This window comes from Callorhinchus milii, unplaced genomic scaffold (assembly GCF_018977255.1).
Source record: "Callorhinchus milii isolate IMCB2004 unplaced genomic scaffold, IMCB_Cmil_1.0 Scaffold6, whole genome shotgun sequence".
NCBI classification, from domain to species: Eukaryota; Metazoa; Chordata; class Chondrichthyes; order Chimaeriformes; family Callorhinchidae; genus Callorhinchus; species Callorhinchus milii.
In genome coordinates, this window is record NW_024704747.1 from 23,771,061 (window position 1) to 23,788,375 (window position 17,315).

Consider the following 17,315-nt stretch of genomic DNA (forward strand, 5'->3'; position numbering starts at 1 on the left):
GTTCTCTGAACCTAAACACTTAGTATGCTGAAATCTCTAGGGATCATGCGCTTTGAAAGGAGGTTACTGATTACATTGTAATTTGTACAATGCATTATTTCAGCTTTTACTTCAGCTTCCGTGAAAATTAATGCATGCGAATCTGATCCGTTCCAGCTTTCACATGAACAACAAACCACAAAGACAGGTTCTTAATTTAGTTTATTGCTACCTTTAGAAAAAAATGTTGTGCATAAATAGGCTGCCGCATTTGCCTACACATATGCAGTCACTACACTTTACAGTAAAGTTCCTGTAATGAGCTGTAAAACATTTTAATGACACGATACGGTCATTAATCTAGAGTCATGGTCATCTATTACATGTAAGAATTATTATTATTATTATAAATCAAAAATAGATGTAGAAAAGCAAAATAGATATTTGTCCAGGGGCTTTTACACCAAAACCGAGCAGAAGGAATTATTTCAGAAAACAATTAGTGTTGGCATTGAAACATAAAACTGAAATTGGTATAATATCATTTGTAAATCCCTTTAAATAAATTAACTTAGAGTGTATTCACCAGGATTCTTGCAATTTGCAGGAAACATTACATGGATCCAGGTTAGAAGCTAATGAAACAAAATGGTTTGCTGTCCAATGCAATATTTCTACCCTGGAACCTAAACTTGCATTATAAATTGCATTTCACACTCAAATTCTGACTCAGTTGAGAGTTTGGGGGTACTGGGAGAGTTCTGCATTGTTGGAGATGCTGTCCTTCAGATGAGACTTTAAATTGAAGTCCCGTCTCCCTGTTCAGGTGGACATTAAAGATCCCATGCCATCATTTGAAAGTAGAAAGGAATTTCTCCTAATGGTTTGGCCAACATTCCTCCAGATAAAATTCGACATTCACTTTGTGGCTGTTTGGGGGACATTGCTCTGCGCAAATTGACTGCTGCTTTTGCTTACAAAATACACAGTCTTTACATTTTGCAATATATCCTGTGAAGCGCCATGAGATAAGGTGATAAGGTGCATAATATCAAATGCTATATCTTTAATTATAGGCCTGCAGAGGAAAAGGAAGGTGTGAGAATTAGTACAATGTTATCAAGTTTATAATTCAATATCTTAAATTACTGCTGGCGGTAAACGTCCGTGCGGAATACCGATAGAGCCGTTCTAATGAGCTTACATATTTAATATAAATAGAAATATCTCTATTTACCATCGGAAATATTCTTACAGGATGCCAGATCAACAATGCAATAGTGTAACATTAGTAATTGCCATTTGGTTACATTTATGTTAAATTAATTTCACTGTAATCACATTGCACATTTCAGGCTTTGGTTTTGGAGGCATAAAATAAAGGGTCAAGAAGTTTCTCAATCTTTTAAATTAAGAAACAAAGAGTGCAGTGTTTTGATGCTATTTTGCCACAATACCGTTGGTGTGACCTTTAAATCTCAAACTCCTTTAAGGTAAGGTTATTTGGTGCGGAAAAAAAATTAAAAATTAAAGACGACAAGCCGTTACCCCAGACACAAAGGTCCAGGGTTATCAGTAATTATACTGTATTATGGTCCCCTGTGGTCATGGCAACCAATGGCGATTTATATTGATGTCACCAGATTATTATATTTTCACTAAGGCTGAAATGAAGGCTATTTTTCAACCTGCAAAGCCTCTCCTTCTTTGTTTGGTTTTAGCAGGTTTACGAATCCCATATAGGAGGCATTGGGATGAAAATAGTTTACATTTTTCAGGAGTCATTTTCACAAAGAATTACAGTATCAGGTTTTGCTTCTTTTATTAACATTTCCAGTTAAAGTGATTTATTTATTTCTGTGCAGAAAGATAATGTTGCCCCCAGATGTTTCATCTATCCACCGGTCCTCCTGCTACATGTTGGCTTTAAAATATTGGTCAACGTTTCGGCTGCAAGATTAGTTTCATATCCCTAGAGCTCTCAGTTGCAACTAGTTTATCAAAGGGCAGATAGTCTGTAGGAAATTCAGCAACTTGATATGTGCTGTTTCAGCTTCTCAGGCATGCATTCAGACTCCCTTCAGATGCAGGAAAAACATTTTAGTTCAGCGCTAAATGGGATTTACTGTTTTACATGTTAAAATGATTCAGTGATTGTCTTAAAATTGACGCCTAAACATTGATATACATTATATGCAGTCGCCCGCTTGTCTGATATTCAGCGGCCTTGTTGTAGGGAAGAGTCTCAAAATTGCGTTGAAAAATTGGGAATGCTTTGAGGTAAACAATTTTGTTTAGTCACAAATGCTTTGAATGTGCCACAGTTTGACGATAGGAACTGAAAATATGTGCATATTGATTCCATTTTCAGTGAAACGTTTGGAGTAGTAACAATCACTCACCTGCTACTATCTAAAAGCAGAAACTGCAAATATATCATCTCCCCTCACTGGTCTGCACATCAGTGGTCAAAATTTTTAAAGCTTACCAAAGAGCCTCTTATAAACTTTTTTGGTTCTGGATGGTTTTAAATTGTTGCTTTTCTCTGGAATTGACAGAGACAGTGTAAGGATCTAATTTGCGGAATTTCTTAACAGATTTTTTAATAAGAAATGTAGAATTAATGAAGCTCTTAAAAAGCATTTGAGAATTTTAGAATATACAACATAGAAATTCAATATTTTCGCATTTTATTATTCAGATATCTGTAAGAATTACCACACTTTAGAACTTAACTGCCTTTGGGCTGCTACTGTGGAAATGTAAAAAGACTAAAATATGTAAAGTACAGACTATGATAATATTATAGCTGTTTTTTAAGCAACAATGTAGATAAATTAGAGCAGAACCAGTGTCCTTGTCCTGTAACTGTCTTCAAATGTATAATTAAACTTGTGATGACTGAATATTGCTTGTCAATCAACAGCAAGAATTGTTTTGAGACAGGAGGTCATCGCAAATAATCATGTATATAAACTGATGGGACTGCCCCATTGGTAGAGGAAGAGTACTGACTCTTCTGAGAGACGTGCTATTGTATTACCTCTCGCTTTCCCTCTCCTTGCTGCAAGTATTAAATAAACAATATTTCTGAGCTAACTCTGTTTGTGAGTGTTCGTTTAATCCTAGCTATAACAACTACATCCTGGCTTCGACAGTACCCCACTGGGCTGCCTTAACTGACGTAATGCAAAATAAAATTTCTGTTTCTCTTTTGACCAGTGAAAGAAATCGTTTAATTGCCAATGTTCCAGATGTTCGTGACTTTTCTAGGTCATGCAATACTTCAAGGGTAAGAGTGATCTTTTCATGATCTCCTCAGTGCGTTGTATTATATGAGGGCCAATTTCCTTGTTCATCAAACAGCTTTGTAAGTTGTCATCATTCCTTCAACATCAAATAGCATTCGGCCTTGGGTGGTGCAGACTATTTAAGACTGCTGAGCTTGAAATCTGCCTTTAAATCCAGTTTAGACTGATGTTGTATGAAAGCCTCACCTCTTTCTCTCTGCTGGATGTAAGAATTCCATGTCAAAATAGATTTAGACAGTTTCCAACCACTAATTAGAGGGCACAAGGTCAAATGTTTCAAGAATATGACCTGACTATGCATTTGTGTCACTGGCACCAAGTTGTTATAACATTATGCAGCTCTTGTGCCTTTGTGTAGAGAAATAGTCAGTGTTGAGGACACAGTTTTAGTTTGTGTCGACACTGTCCATCTATTGCGTACTGAAGTCTGAAAAGAAACTCCAACCCGCTAGATGTGGGCCAGGATTATTAGTTTCTTTGTAAGAATGGTGAGCTTCAAGCAAGACTGGGGTGGGGGGGCATTTAAAGGATGCTTGTAATTAACTCTCAATAAAGGTAGTTACCTGTTATGTTTTTCCTTTAGAAATGAACTGACCAACGATGTTCATGACAATGAATTTGAAGGTTATACGTATAGGCATGAGCATGTAGATGATCAAACAATCTGTGGAAGAGCATGGACACAGATGCAGTTTTTAAAGCAGTTCAGTTAGTTCTCTGGCAGCAACTGGAAGCATTACCACAGAGTCTCTAATGTTTCATGTTTTAATCTACTGCACTCCATCAATTGCCAGTAGTAACTTAAGATCTTAAGGATAATGGGTTGAAAGTATTTAAATGTAACATTTTAACAAGTACAGCTCACCTTGCAAGCAAATGTTCCTTGTATGCCAATGGTGATAAAGGGCGCAAAGCGATGGAAAAAAAACACAGAAAATGCACTGAGGAGCAGCGAGGCAGTTATTTGTGTTACGTCAATCAATACAAAAGATATTGAAGCATGCTTTTCTGAACAGAAAACCTGCTTTAACAACAGCCATAGAGACCAAGTTCATCAAACACTGTGTAAAAAAAAATTAATAAGCTGTCAGATCGCCAAAAGGATTGCTGAACAAGGTGAAACTTGTGGCTAAATGCAACATCACTTACAATACAAAACATTCTTCATCTGAGAAATAGAGATGCAGGGTGCCAAAAACCTCAAAACAGGGATGGAGGCAATTTAAATCTTTTGCTGATTTTAGTGTGTGATTTATCATGTTTGCACTCCAAGGTATTTTATAACAACAGGCAAAACTGGTCAAACCATGGTCTCGGCGGATCAGCTTTCCGTGATAATCATTGTAAATGAACTATTTTAGATTCTTATGCGAACTTGTTAGCCCTACTATCTCCCCATCACAGCATCAAGCTTTTTTTTAAACCGAGTTCGCGTCCTGGCCTCAATCACCCTTCCTAGTAGCTTGTTCTAGTTATTAATTAGTCATTAATCATCAATCTTGCAAGATGAAGCTGAGCCACAGATGGAGAGTGTAAAATATTATCAGCGAGTATTCCTGTCCGTTACTATTTTGGTGCCAGAAATGCATTCCGTACAAACATGAAACAATTCACTTTGAACATAATCCTCCCGAGTGATGTAATGCTGCAATTCTCGCAAGCAGAAGCTGACTCTTCGAAAGAAATATCTGCTGACTGTCGCAGAAATGGAACTTTATTTTACAAATTTATCAACTAAAAACTTTAGCAGCTGTGTTATAGAAGTTCATCTGCTTCAGGCTAAATGTTTAAAGGAGTGGATTTTGTGTCTGGACCTAAATCATTGTTGAATTTCATGGCATCCTCAGTCAACCCTGCCTTATAAAGATTGACCACCCTACTCCACACCTCTTGACATTGCTTGTAATGATTTATTATGGTAGAAACTGCTTTGAGTTTGCCTGGACTGTACAACATAGATCCTGCATTGATCCGCGGGTACTATTTTATATTGTCACGTTAGTTTTTATTTCTAATTTTAAACATTACACCAACTCAGAAGCATGCATTTACCCAGTGTGCCATAAGGTACCAGTATCAGCAAGATCAATCACAATAAAATAGGTTATTTTTGTCAATATTTCTCTGTGTTTTGGAGTATCTCATTTGCTTCGTGTATTCCCTGCCTGATTATGTTCTTTTCAACAATGGACATACAGATACGTGATTAAATCATTCTATTGTACTCTTGTTCTGGTGCAGCAAGGTCAAAGAGACCTTGACCGAACAGGCAGGAGTCATTATAATAATAATACTAATACTATACTAATAATCCTTGCATTTGATATAGCACCTTATCACGTATTTGAGACATCTCAAAGCGCTTCACAGAACATACTGTAAAGTGAATTGACTATATTTTTGTGGGCGAAACGCAGCAGCCAATTGCACACAGCAGCGTCCCACAAACAGTCGTGGATTGAAGTGACCAATTTATTATTTTTTTAAGGAATTACTACCCCCCAGAAAAGCAAGATGCCAATGGACTAACAACCGGGTTCCTACATACTGCTAGATTAAACAGAGGCATGTTGGAGTAAGAAAATTTGCCCAACATTTCGCCCTGCCAGGTATCGAACCCAGGTCTCTTGCTTGCAAGGCTACTGCCCTAACCATTGAGCAACAGGACTCCACATGACTTGACACTATAATTCTTTTCAATATTTATGCATTCAGCGCTTTCCCTTTTAATTCATCTACACTAATTTTATTCAGTTTACTCACCTATCCGATAGTTGAGATGCTGGACAAGTGGACAGAAGACATTCATTATATTGGAGCGTGAACTCTCTTGATGGCCATTGCAACGTTCCACCTAGCTGAGAATGAGGAAAGTTTCTCAACATCCGAAAGGTTGACTAATGCCTAAGAGCTCGCTGGGACCTGTACCCAGACCCATAATAATGGTTTAAGGTGAATCATCGAGTTGCCAGTTACTTTATGGTGAATTCCCACATTACCCTTTGTGGAGATGTATTTTTCTCTTTGGCTGACTGTTTAATGTCCTGATCGTTAGAGTGAATAATGATGACACTGGGGAAAACAACACATTTTTCTTCATTGCATCAAGTGACAACATCTATGTGCACTGCAGACTTTTGATTGTTGAACCTCCAGCATGTTTGATTGGACATAATGCCAATTTTAAGTGTGTGTGTGTGTATTATGTGTGTTCATCAGAGAGAAAACAATGAAGAAAAGTGGAGAGGCTAAGTGATTTAGTGAGTTAGAAAACTGTTTGTTTTTATATCTAGGAACTTAAATCAAAGCCAGACTCAAAGACACAAAAGATGTTCTCTCTCTGTCTCGAATGTTGGTTTGATCAATCTCTCCCCGCTTTCTTTTGGGCACAACACCATGCCATATCACTGCGCATTATTCAGCAACTGTTGATTCCATCACACCGAGAGGTCATCGTTATGACTGGTGTGGGAGCTGGAACCATTCACACACGGCCATGAGCAGGAGGCACTCGTCTGTGGCTTGGGGTTGAGGTTTACGATTATTCGAAGGAAATTTTACTCTGCAGTACGCTTGTGTCAAACCTGGGTTGGAAGGGCGTGATCCTGACACTGAGTCAAATAAGCTGCAAAGAAATATTTTATTTATTGTCTTCTGAAAGTATTAGTCTAGATAAAGATGTGAAAATAAAGGGCAGTTAAAGAAAAAAATATGCTGTGCATTATTAGAGGTATTTAAAATATATATACTTGGCACGTGTGCATAATCCTCCCAAGCACAAATGCAAATGTGCCCACGAAGCTAGAAGTGTTGTACTACTTCTGCACAGCATGCTTAATGTAATAGAATTTCAACACAGGAAATAGCACTTTAACTATCAGACATCAATCATCAATGCCAACAGAAGAGCAAAATCAGGCTTAGAAACCCTGGCTCATAGCACATGAGTTAACAAACCACCTGTAGATCTTTAAGGTCATCTTTTGCTGCAATATACTGCATGACATGACAGTAAAGTCAGACCATTCTTGGTGTATTTGGGGAACTGATTATTTACTTTAACTGAGAAACATTTACAGTAATATCTGTCAGCAATACATTTAAAATAAATTACTCTGTCTGGCAATCTATTCCAATATTGGCCTTTAAGGTGACAGCCCCTGTGTTTAATAATTTGACAATAACCAACCTGGTCTATAGTGTTGCTAGTTCTTGTTTTTCTTTGTTTTTTAATGCAGTGTTATTAGAATACAGCAAAACTGCAATATAGTGTTCACTTACATGCCTGAGATTTACCTAAATAATAATAATAATAACCCTTGCATTTGATACAGCGCCTTGTCACGTCTTCTAGACATCTCAAAGCGCTTCACAGAATATATTGCAAAGTGAATTGACTGTATGTTTGTGTACGAAATGCGGCAGCCAATTGCGCACAGCAGTGTCCCACAAACAGTTGTGCTTTGAAGTGACCAATTTATTATTAATGTTTTTAAGGAATTATTACCACCAGAAAAGCAATCTGCCAATTGACTAACAACTGGGTTCCTACTTACTGCTAGGTAAATTGAAGCGTGCGGAGTAAGGAAACTTGCTCAACATTTCGCCCCGCTGGGATTCGAACCCAGGTCTCTCGCTTGGGAGGCGAGTGCTCCAACCACTGAGCTACAGGACTCCGCTTAACCACAAACAATAACGAATTACGTTTGTTTTGTGCCTTTCACGTTGGGAGGACATGATTTGCATTTGGTTTAGTCGCTCAGATACACATTTTAATGTTCTGAACAAAGGAGAGAATAAGGTTTGTACCAATAATGATACTTACTCAAATAATCCACATGATAGTTGCACATGCATACGCCATGTGCTCAGCAACGCAAAATCAACCTTTTGTTCTTTTTGATTAGAATGCTTGGGCTTCTCAGAAGCAACTGATTAAACTGTGGTTCCAGCCCCAAGGCAAAGTATAATTAATAACCAGGCATTGATGGCACTCAGATAACACCTTACATACAGCGCCTAATTTTATATTGAGGCCCAAACTCCTGAACCTAAAAGAAATTTACCTGTCTTCTTTCTTCTCCTTCTTTAAAGCAGTACGTGCAGTTTCAAAATTAAATTATTCGAGTCTGCAATTATCCAAATTTTCGTGAACTGCTAGACTCAAGTTGTTGTGACCCAATTTTCCCTTCGGAGAATAACAAGGATTGAATGTGACACAAGGTGTAGCATTTTCCGAGAGTTTAAATCCATAATTTCAGAAGCTGTAAAAGGAAACCTCAATTAGATAGAGCTGATTAGTTCAATGGAAAATTGTAGAATAAAAATGAGAACTTTTGTGTTCCCTAATGCACATTTCACAATGTTATACTGAAATTGAAAGCTTTATAGTGACAGTAGCTGGAAGCTACAATATGTCACTGCGGCCTATTTTGTATCATGTATCAATGGTTAGATAGATGTTGTGAATTTTTTTGTGCAGGAAAATTATAATATTGTAATGGCCTCAAATTCTACATGAAGCAGTTTTTCAAATCTACACTGAAAAGTTGTTTAAGGTTGTTAATTGTTTCCTAAGCAGTGGTAAAATGTTAATAATAATAATCTTTGCATTCGATATAGTTCCTTTCACATTAGGAGAATATTTCAAGAGAAAAGCACTTCACAAGATTTACTGCAAAATGTAGTGACTGCGTTTTTGTAGGTAAAACTGTCAGTTAATTTGTACATAACAACAACTTGCATTTATATAGAGGCTACAGTTCAAGATCCTGGTCCTCATCTTCAAAGCTCTCAATAGTCTTGCTCCTACCTACCTCTACGACCTCTTAACCCCCTACCGTCCTGCTCACTCACTCCGCTTTACAGACTCCAGCCTGCTTCATGTCCCCCGCCTCGCTCACACCATTCTTGGCGGACGCGCCTGCTACCACTCTGCCCCCACACCCTGGAATTCAATCCCGCAGTCCCTCCGTCTCGCCCCCTTCCCTTGCCTCCTTCAAGACCCATCTCAAGACCCTCTTCTTCGACCGTGCTTTCGATCCCCCTGCTTCCCCCCCCCTGCCCTCCACCCTCCCCGATCCCGACCCCCAGTTCGGGTCCAAAACTAAAAAAACTTGGGACGTCCTCCTCACGTGAAAGGCGCTATACAAATGTAATTTTGTTGTTATATAGCGCCAAACCATGAAGAGAATTTAACATTACATTGCCCAGTAACAGATCTGTTGGATAAAATTCCCACCTAATTTCTGTAATAGTTGGTGGATTATTACAGAATCCATGCCATCGGCCACCCCCCTTCCCCTCCTCCTGGCCCCACCAACCCCAGCTCGGGTCTGAAATGCTGTACTCTGTCCAGCGCCTTGGGACGTCCTCCCGACGTGAAAGGCGCTATACAAGTGTAATCTTGTCGCTGTTGTTGATTACAGTGTCATGCCAATTGCAAAGGAAATAAGTTGCTAATATTGTTAAGTTTCAAGTTAAACTATGCAGCCATATAAAACATGAAAGAATGGCAATGCTGAGTCTTTAGAAATGCATGATCATTAAATTAGACAAAGTGTTTGTACCACGATACAACAATAAATTATTAAAAGTCATGGTTCCTCATTTAAAGTAACACGCACGCTCTTTTATTCCTAAATGTTTAATTTCCTCAAGGCGAGTGCACTTACTTTAGTTAGCCTTCTAAGAGAATATCCTTACTAGAATATGTTTGCATTTGGTATCCAATTACACTTCATATAGCAACTATTCTAGTTGCTAGTTACTGTCAGTTTTTCTTCCTGTGAAGCAGTTCAGTTAAATTGAGGCATAGTCATTTGTCCAGTGCATACTGAAATGTAGAATTAAGAAATGTTTTATTGAACGGCTCATTTTGACAGTTTCAACCTCTCAACGGGCAGCCTGTCCTCAATTCCATATCCAGTAACTCTCATTAATTGAACGATTAGATGAAAGTTGTTCTCTCACTCTGTGTACTCTTACTGTGGTTGTGTTAGGGTGGCACTGCTGTGATCAGCTTCATGGTACGCGTAACAGTTCCCTAGAGGTCACTGTTTGACCTGTGGCAAAGCTGTTGCACCTTGTCTCACTCGTGGTGTGTTTTCTTTATAAAAAAGGTTTACCTTTAAAATGTTAGAAACTGTTATAATTTTAACCAAAATAAGGCTAAGCTTTGTATTGTCTTATCTCCTTTGACTGATGAACCTGGAAAAATATGTATTTCGCCCACAAGTATACGGTCAATTCACTTCACTATGAAGCGCTTTGAGACGTCGAGAAGACGTGAAAAGCGCTATATCAAATGCAAGGATTATTATTATTATTATTATTTTGCAGAAATCTGAGGGTATACAGGTTACCAGTGGTTTTATTTACAGAGTTGGTCACAGCACAAAGTCAGATAGAAACAGAGAAAGAGAGCAATCATGGCATAAGGGTCTCATGGTAAAGGTACTCTGACTGCGACAGAGGAAAGATTGCCACTACTGTATCATATTCAATTGAATATAGGTCTTTGTTGTCTATTATAAAGAAGCTTTGAATAGTGGTACATTTGTAAATTTATTTTAAAAGCTATTTACGTTCAAAATATATTTTAACTGAACTATCCTAAATTAAATTATCCCTTTCTATACGTGCTGAAAATAAAGGAACTGTGAGCTTTCTTAATTGATCCATAATATAAGAAATACTTTTTGAACTATGTTATAGTTCCACTATGCTTTCTCTCTATATAAAAAAATAAACTAATTTCTGCTGATTTAATATTCTGATGTATGAAATGTATATTTAATTTATTCATCTAAATTTATGCAGAACTGAAAATTTGTGTTTCATAATGTGTTACAGAGCATTCATTATTCCCTATTGTTAGATTAGTTATGCTTTACCTGTAGCCTTCAAGTCTCAAGAAGGAAGGATTGATAGCTTTTCAGTTAATGGGAAAATCTATTTAGCAATTAGCCTTTTGTAATGAGGCTTAATTAGCATAATATATAAATGGGTTATCCTTAATATTATAATGATTCTATGCTGCAACTTTTATGAAAGTAGGAGATATACTTTGTGAATGAAATGTGTTTTTTAAAGTCTTTCTTCAAATTAGACAATTTGAAAAATTAAGATTAATTACCATAATACATGATCCCAAACAGTCTAGCAATCAATCCCCCCAAGAGAGACAGAAGTAGAATCTTATTTATTTGCTAGTTAATAAAAATTCCTAAAATATTCAGTCACTTCTTTCTCCTCCGATACTTTGCCTGGTTTGCACTTCTTTTATTTGTAAGATGTTTTAGAAATGTAAGCTGGGTTATTACAGGGTCAGTTACAAAAAAAAAAGCACCAACTTCATTGTAGAATAATGTGTCTCTTCCTATGAAATTCAGATAAATTAAATTAATTTATGAAGATCCTAATGATAATTTAGTCGGTGTTATTCCTTGTTCAGCTACAAAGCTGATCATCGCAAGGATTTGTTTGTTCATTAATTGCTGACATTCTTCAGCTTATAACAGTGTTTCGGGTTATGGTGATGATTGCTCATCTTAAAATACCTTGCTGTATCAATAAATCCTGTCTTATTATATCATCTGTTTTGCTCTGACTTGATGCTTTTCTTGCTCTTCACTTTATCCATCTGGCATTCCCTCTTCATTGTTACAGTTCACCAGAAAATGCTATGGTCAATATCTCAAATCCCAATGGCATCTACTTATGTTCCTAAGAGAAATAGCAGCTAAACTGTCTTCCATTGGATCCAGAGTTTGAAAAACAGCTTGAATCTGTTTATACCTTTTCACATCAAATTAAATCTCGAAGCACTTAAGAAAATAAGAATAATTTAAAATGAATTGAATGTTCTATTAAAACAATATAGCAGCTGATTTGTGTCAACAATGTCCTACGATCAACAATGAGATGAATAAATAATATAATGCTAGCATTTGATATAGCGCTTTTCACATCTTCTAGACGTCTCAAAGCGCTTCACAGAATATACTGTAAAATGAATTGACTGTATATTTGTGGGCGAAACATGACAGCCAATTGCGCACAGCAATGCCCACAAACAGTCGTGGATTGAGTGACCAAATTATCATTGTAAATTGAATGGAATAGCCAAGTTTACCTGAATTGGGGGAGTGGGGGAGGTTTAGAGGAGGGAGTGGTATTAGTCAAAAAAAAACAGGAAAAATCTTTATTCAGAATATAGTTCACCTAGAACTTTAATACATTCATGGATGCTCAGACAATTAGAATATAAATTGTGTTTGGCACAGAAGGTGCTTACATAGAGCCCTGCTTTTCATCTTGAAGTGCCCACTTATCTCTTTGCTATCTGTAATCAAACCATCAGCATCAAACCAAGGTTTGGGGTGATATTTAACACAAGGAACAGGTTAAGAAATACTGCAACTTTTCCCACTATTTTATATTTGGATTTACTTGAGATACCAAACAATCAGGAGCCTTTGGTGAGAATATTGCTGTTTCAGGTATGTCACAGTTGATAACTATTCAATGTTTGTGGAATTTTCTCATTAAAGCAACATTCTTTCAACATCACTTTTTATACCATTTATTAACTTTGATCTAATCTATTTGTTCCCCATCTAGACAAAGCTTCACCTTGAAAGGATGAAATTACACAATAATGGTGAAGTCCTTTATTATACCTTACTGCTGGAGCAAATTTAAAATGTTACAGTAATTCCTTTCACATGGCTCAGAGGCATCGTAAACAAAATCACTTGCATTTAAGAGAATATTATTGTCCACGCTATCATAAATTCACACTGAAGTCATTTCTTATCAATATTACTTATAAATTGTGTTATATTAATAACATTTCAGAGATTGAATTATTTAGGGTTGTTTGTGTATGTTTACTTCGAATTTTGTTTGAACTGATTAAATATTTATTACTGGAAGTACACTGTTCCTTGCTGTTAACAGCTTGTGCAAATTAATTTCACTTGAGTATTATATGAGTCCTGTAGCTCAGGAGACCTGTAGCTCAGTGGTTAGAGCGCTCGCCTCACAAAAAAGAGATCTGGGTTCAACTCCCGGCAGGGCGAAACCTTGGGCCGGTTTCCTTACTCCACACACCTGATAATAATCCCTCAAAAAATAATAATAATTTAGTCACTTAATCCACGACTGTTTGTGGGACCTGCTCTGCACACCTGTCTGACAAGACAACAGGGCAAGATATTACTGTTTCAAGGTAGTGATGAGTAATTTTAGGACAGTCATCAGGAAGTATTTCTCTACAAAAGTGCAATCAACAGCAGGGAAATATCTAACAAGAAGAGGGAGACTTAGAGTAAGGTTTATATTCTGGGCGGATGAGACTTAAAGGGCTGAATGGCCTTCTTCATTCTTGTGGTTTTGTGATCAGTATTTGCTCACAATTATACAACAATCTCCATTTTGTCTGCTGATCTTCAGAAAATAACCTTCAATATGCAGCTTTAGAAATATCAGAGATTTGCCTTTTGTTTTAACAGTGACTGTATCTCGAGTGTGCCACAGTCCAGTGAATGCACAGTAAACTAGTCTTAGAAGGTGGGTGCATTCAATTTAATTGACAATTAAAGAATCATATTTCCAAGGTCAGTAAGAAAAGTTGGAAATACTGTCAATAGTGATTGTCCTTCCTTTTCATCAAATTAATTTATAATGTGGTCTTATACCACGTATTCATTCAAAATGCAATTGATACGCTGTCTATTATGCTGGCTAACTTTTGCCGACTTAAAACAGTGCTCACAAAGAATGTGGTGAGTTACATTGTCAGCTCAGATGTGTTTTGTTACCTCTATTGACCTTGACGCTTCACAAAACACCTGTCTGCAATTGAAAGTGAAATCCGACATAACTGCAAGAAGTCTACATCACATTAATTCAGTATTTCAGTCATTTGAGTCAGATTACTCTATTCTCTACAGCATCTGGTGCTGCTGAAATTGTTTGAAAAGGTACTCATCACTTTGATCGTGTGAGTCATTTTTAAATTTGCCTAAAGTTAACATTTTAACATTTCTAACCCAACTCAAATTGTTATTAANTTTTTTAAGCGGAGAAAATAAATCTTAAAGAGGAATAATAATACTTTTCTAGTGAAGATTGGACACCATGCAATGTGATTTGAGAATAACTACAACAGGCGCAAAAGAACTGCAAAAAGACGCCATGAAGTGTTGGAGAAAGAAACATATATGGGCTGAAATTATGGTTAGTGTCACACTTAGTACATCTGGTGATAATGAATTATAATGGAGAAAGCCCCTTATTTTCTATAAATGTGCACATTCGGTGAACAGATAATTGGAGATGTTGATTCAAGTCCGAAAACAGAGCCAAGACCAAATCAGTGTACATTTCACTCTGTGCATTATGATATTGTGCTCTTGTGCTCTGAGAATTAAATAAAGTTTGGCGTTTTCAGGAATACCAGGATAGAATATTATTGACACTCAACAAATGATTCCTAACGTTCCTGGCAGTTACCTACTCCGACAGGCTATTCCAGACATTCCTCATCCAACACAATCTTCTACAAAATGGATTTTAAATACCCTTTTAATTTCACTGAATGTCACTTAAAATACTATAGTTTCCTGTTCAGTTATGAAAAGCACTCGGAAGGAACAAAATCAGTTTTATCAAAACTCTTGAGAGGAACAGAGTCAAACATTGCATTTTAATGAATATTGCATGAAGTGGGTACCTGTCATTCTTTAAAATATATCTCGAAACTGTTTGTTCTGCAAAGTATTGTTAGCTCTCTGGATCTTTCAGGTGGCAAAATCTGAATATTATTAACAAGGCAATAGCACAACAGTTATCTGGCAATTCAGTCACTGTTGTATTTGTGTTTCTTTGTGCTGGAACCCAGCTCTTTTGCAAGAAAATCAATCAAACATTGTTCAGTGCAGTGACATTTCTACTCCTGCTGTCTTCATGTTTCTCCAGTTACTCTTGAATAGGGAAGCAATTGGATTGTGGAAACAGTCCACAAAGAGCTGTCTGGAATAATCATGGCCATCATTCAATGGTTCACTTATAATTAGCTGAAATGCGATTTGTAGAAAGGTAGAATTTTCAAGGGCAAGTTTGTACAAGAGGGATTTAATATACATTCCGTGAAACTAGTACTGTCAAGTTCTAATGACTACAGTGGGTCTGAGTGACAGGACACCATTTCTACCAAGAAGTAGGTCAAGGTTAGCTGACCCAGGCAACGTTCCCAGTGATCAGTAATGACGCACATGAATAGCTAAAATACTCACCTGAGTACAAATATATTGTATCCAATTGTGATACCCACAGGATTCATTTAAAATAATAATAATGATTAATATAAAAGTATTTTCATCTGCAGCATTAATGATATTCCTGTACATTATGGGGAAACCATTCGGCTCAATCTGACAATTGTATTGCACATGTTTAAATTAAAGTTCAAAAAACCCATACACAATACCTGGAGAGGTCAAATTGATGTGCGTTCTGAGTAAAAAAAACTCATCCCACGTATTTAATATAGTTTGAAGTCTGCTTGTGATTTTCTGTTCTGTTTTATTTTGTGCAATGTGATGTAAAAACTCCTTTGAATTAAAAAAAAAGTTGTGCTGCGTTTTGTGCTGGGGAATAAATCTGGATGAAATATCTTTTTGCCCCGACCACAGCTATTGATGTATCAGCTGGTACCCTGTGGAATAAAACATCTATCAAATGTATAGAAGTTTGAAGAAGTTTGTTTTGACACCCAGTCAGGCTCGAATTCATGACAACTACTGCAGTTACCAGTTCTGAGTCAGTCTGAACTTAATACTTGAGATTGAGAACACTTTTCGCAGCAGTTTTCATTACGTTTATGTTAGTGAGTGGAAAGAATATGATGAATATAAATCTATTAAGAATTCTAGTGCATTGTCAGCTAGGTTACAGTCCTCCCCATTAAAATTGCTCTTGGTGGCACAATGGTAAACACAGTGGATTGTCGGGGTGATGTGGTGCACGTGTGGAATAGTGGAACGTGGGTTAAAGGATGAGATTCCCTACATGGTGGGTTTTCAAATCTTGGCTGTGCTTTATAAGGAGGCACAAAGTGAACAAAACTCAAAGGTCAAGTTAGCTTTGGGCACTGCCACACACCATCTGTGGTCACTCAATCCACGACTGTTTGTGGGACACTGCTGTGCGCAATTGGCTGCTGCATTTTGCCCACAAAATATACAGTCAATTCACTTTACAGTATATTCTGTGAAGCGCTTTGAGACCTCTCGAAGACGTGATAAGGCGCGATATTATTAATAATAATGGCAGAGGTAGAATACCTGTTCATAGTTTATGGCCCAAGACCATTTCAAAGGAGGAAAAATAGAGTAAAAGTCAATTTTTGTCAAAATTATACTAATGGTTAAATGGATTTAAATTCATTTCCAAGGAGGCGCATTAACCAACAATGTACCTGGATGTCACTCCAAGGGATTGATGTTTATTGTGCTGATGTATTTAGCACTCTCTGATATCGTACTCAACAAATTTCCTAATCTTTTTATAAATTATTTCAGCAACAGTTATTTTTTCTGTAATTTGCACAGTATTCTGTAAAATCCTAAAGCACTGAGAAAGACAAATTCGGCCCAACTAGTCCACACATGAGTCTCCATCTCTCCTAATCTCCAATACCCCTTTATTCCCTTCCTCCTCATGTATGCATTCCCTTAGACATAATGGAAAAAGTGCTAATAATATTTCTACCCACAAAAAATAAATCGGGGTGTAATCCTGATTTTCCCTTTCCTTGTAATGTTTATCTAGTCCGTATTAGAATTGACTTGATGTTGTACAAGTCTGATTGTATGGCACATTTTTGTCCATCGCATATTATTAAGTTAGACAGTTGACAAGTGTATGAATTCACACAGGTTGGTAGTGTTGCTATCTGTAGCCTTTCATTGAACTGCTATGTAATGCATCTGTGCTGTGTGTTTGGAGAGGCACAGT

The 17,315-nt window shown here is 37.0% G+C and overlaps 1 non-coding gene across 1 annotated transcript; it reads right to left on the minus strand.

Annotated features, from left to right (window-relative positions):
- Nucleotides 1–7,893: 7,893 nt before the first annotated feature.
- Nucleotides 7,894–7,965, minus strand: trnag-ccc. The gene has a single exon. It is a non-coding gene; the product is annotated as a tRNA-Gly (tRNA).
- Between the last annotated feature and the right edge of the window lie 9,350 nt (nt 7,966–17,315).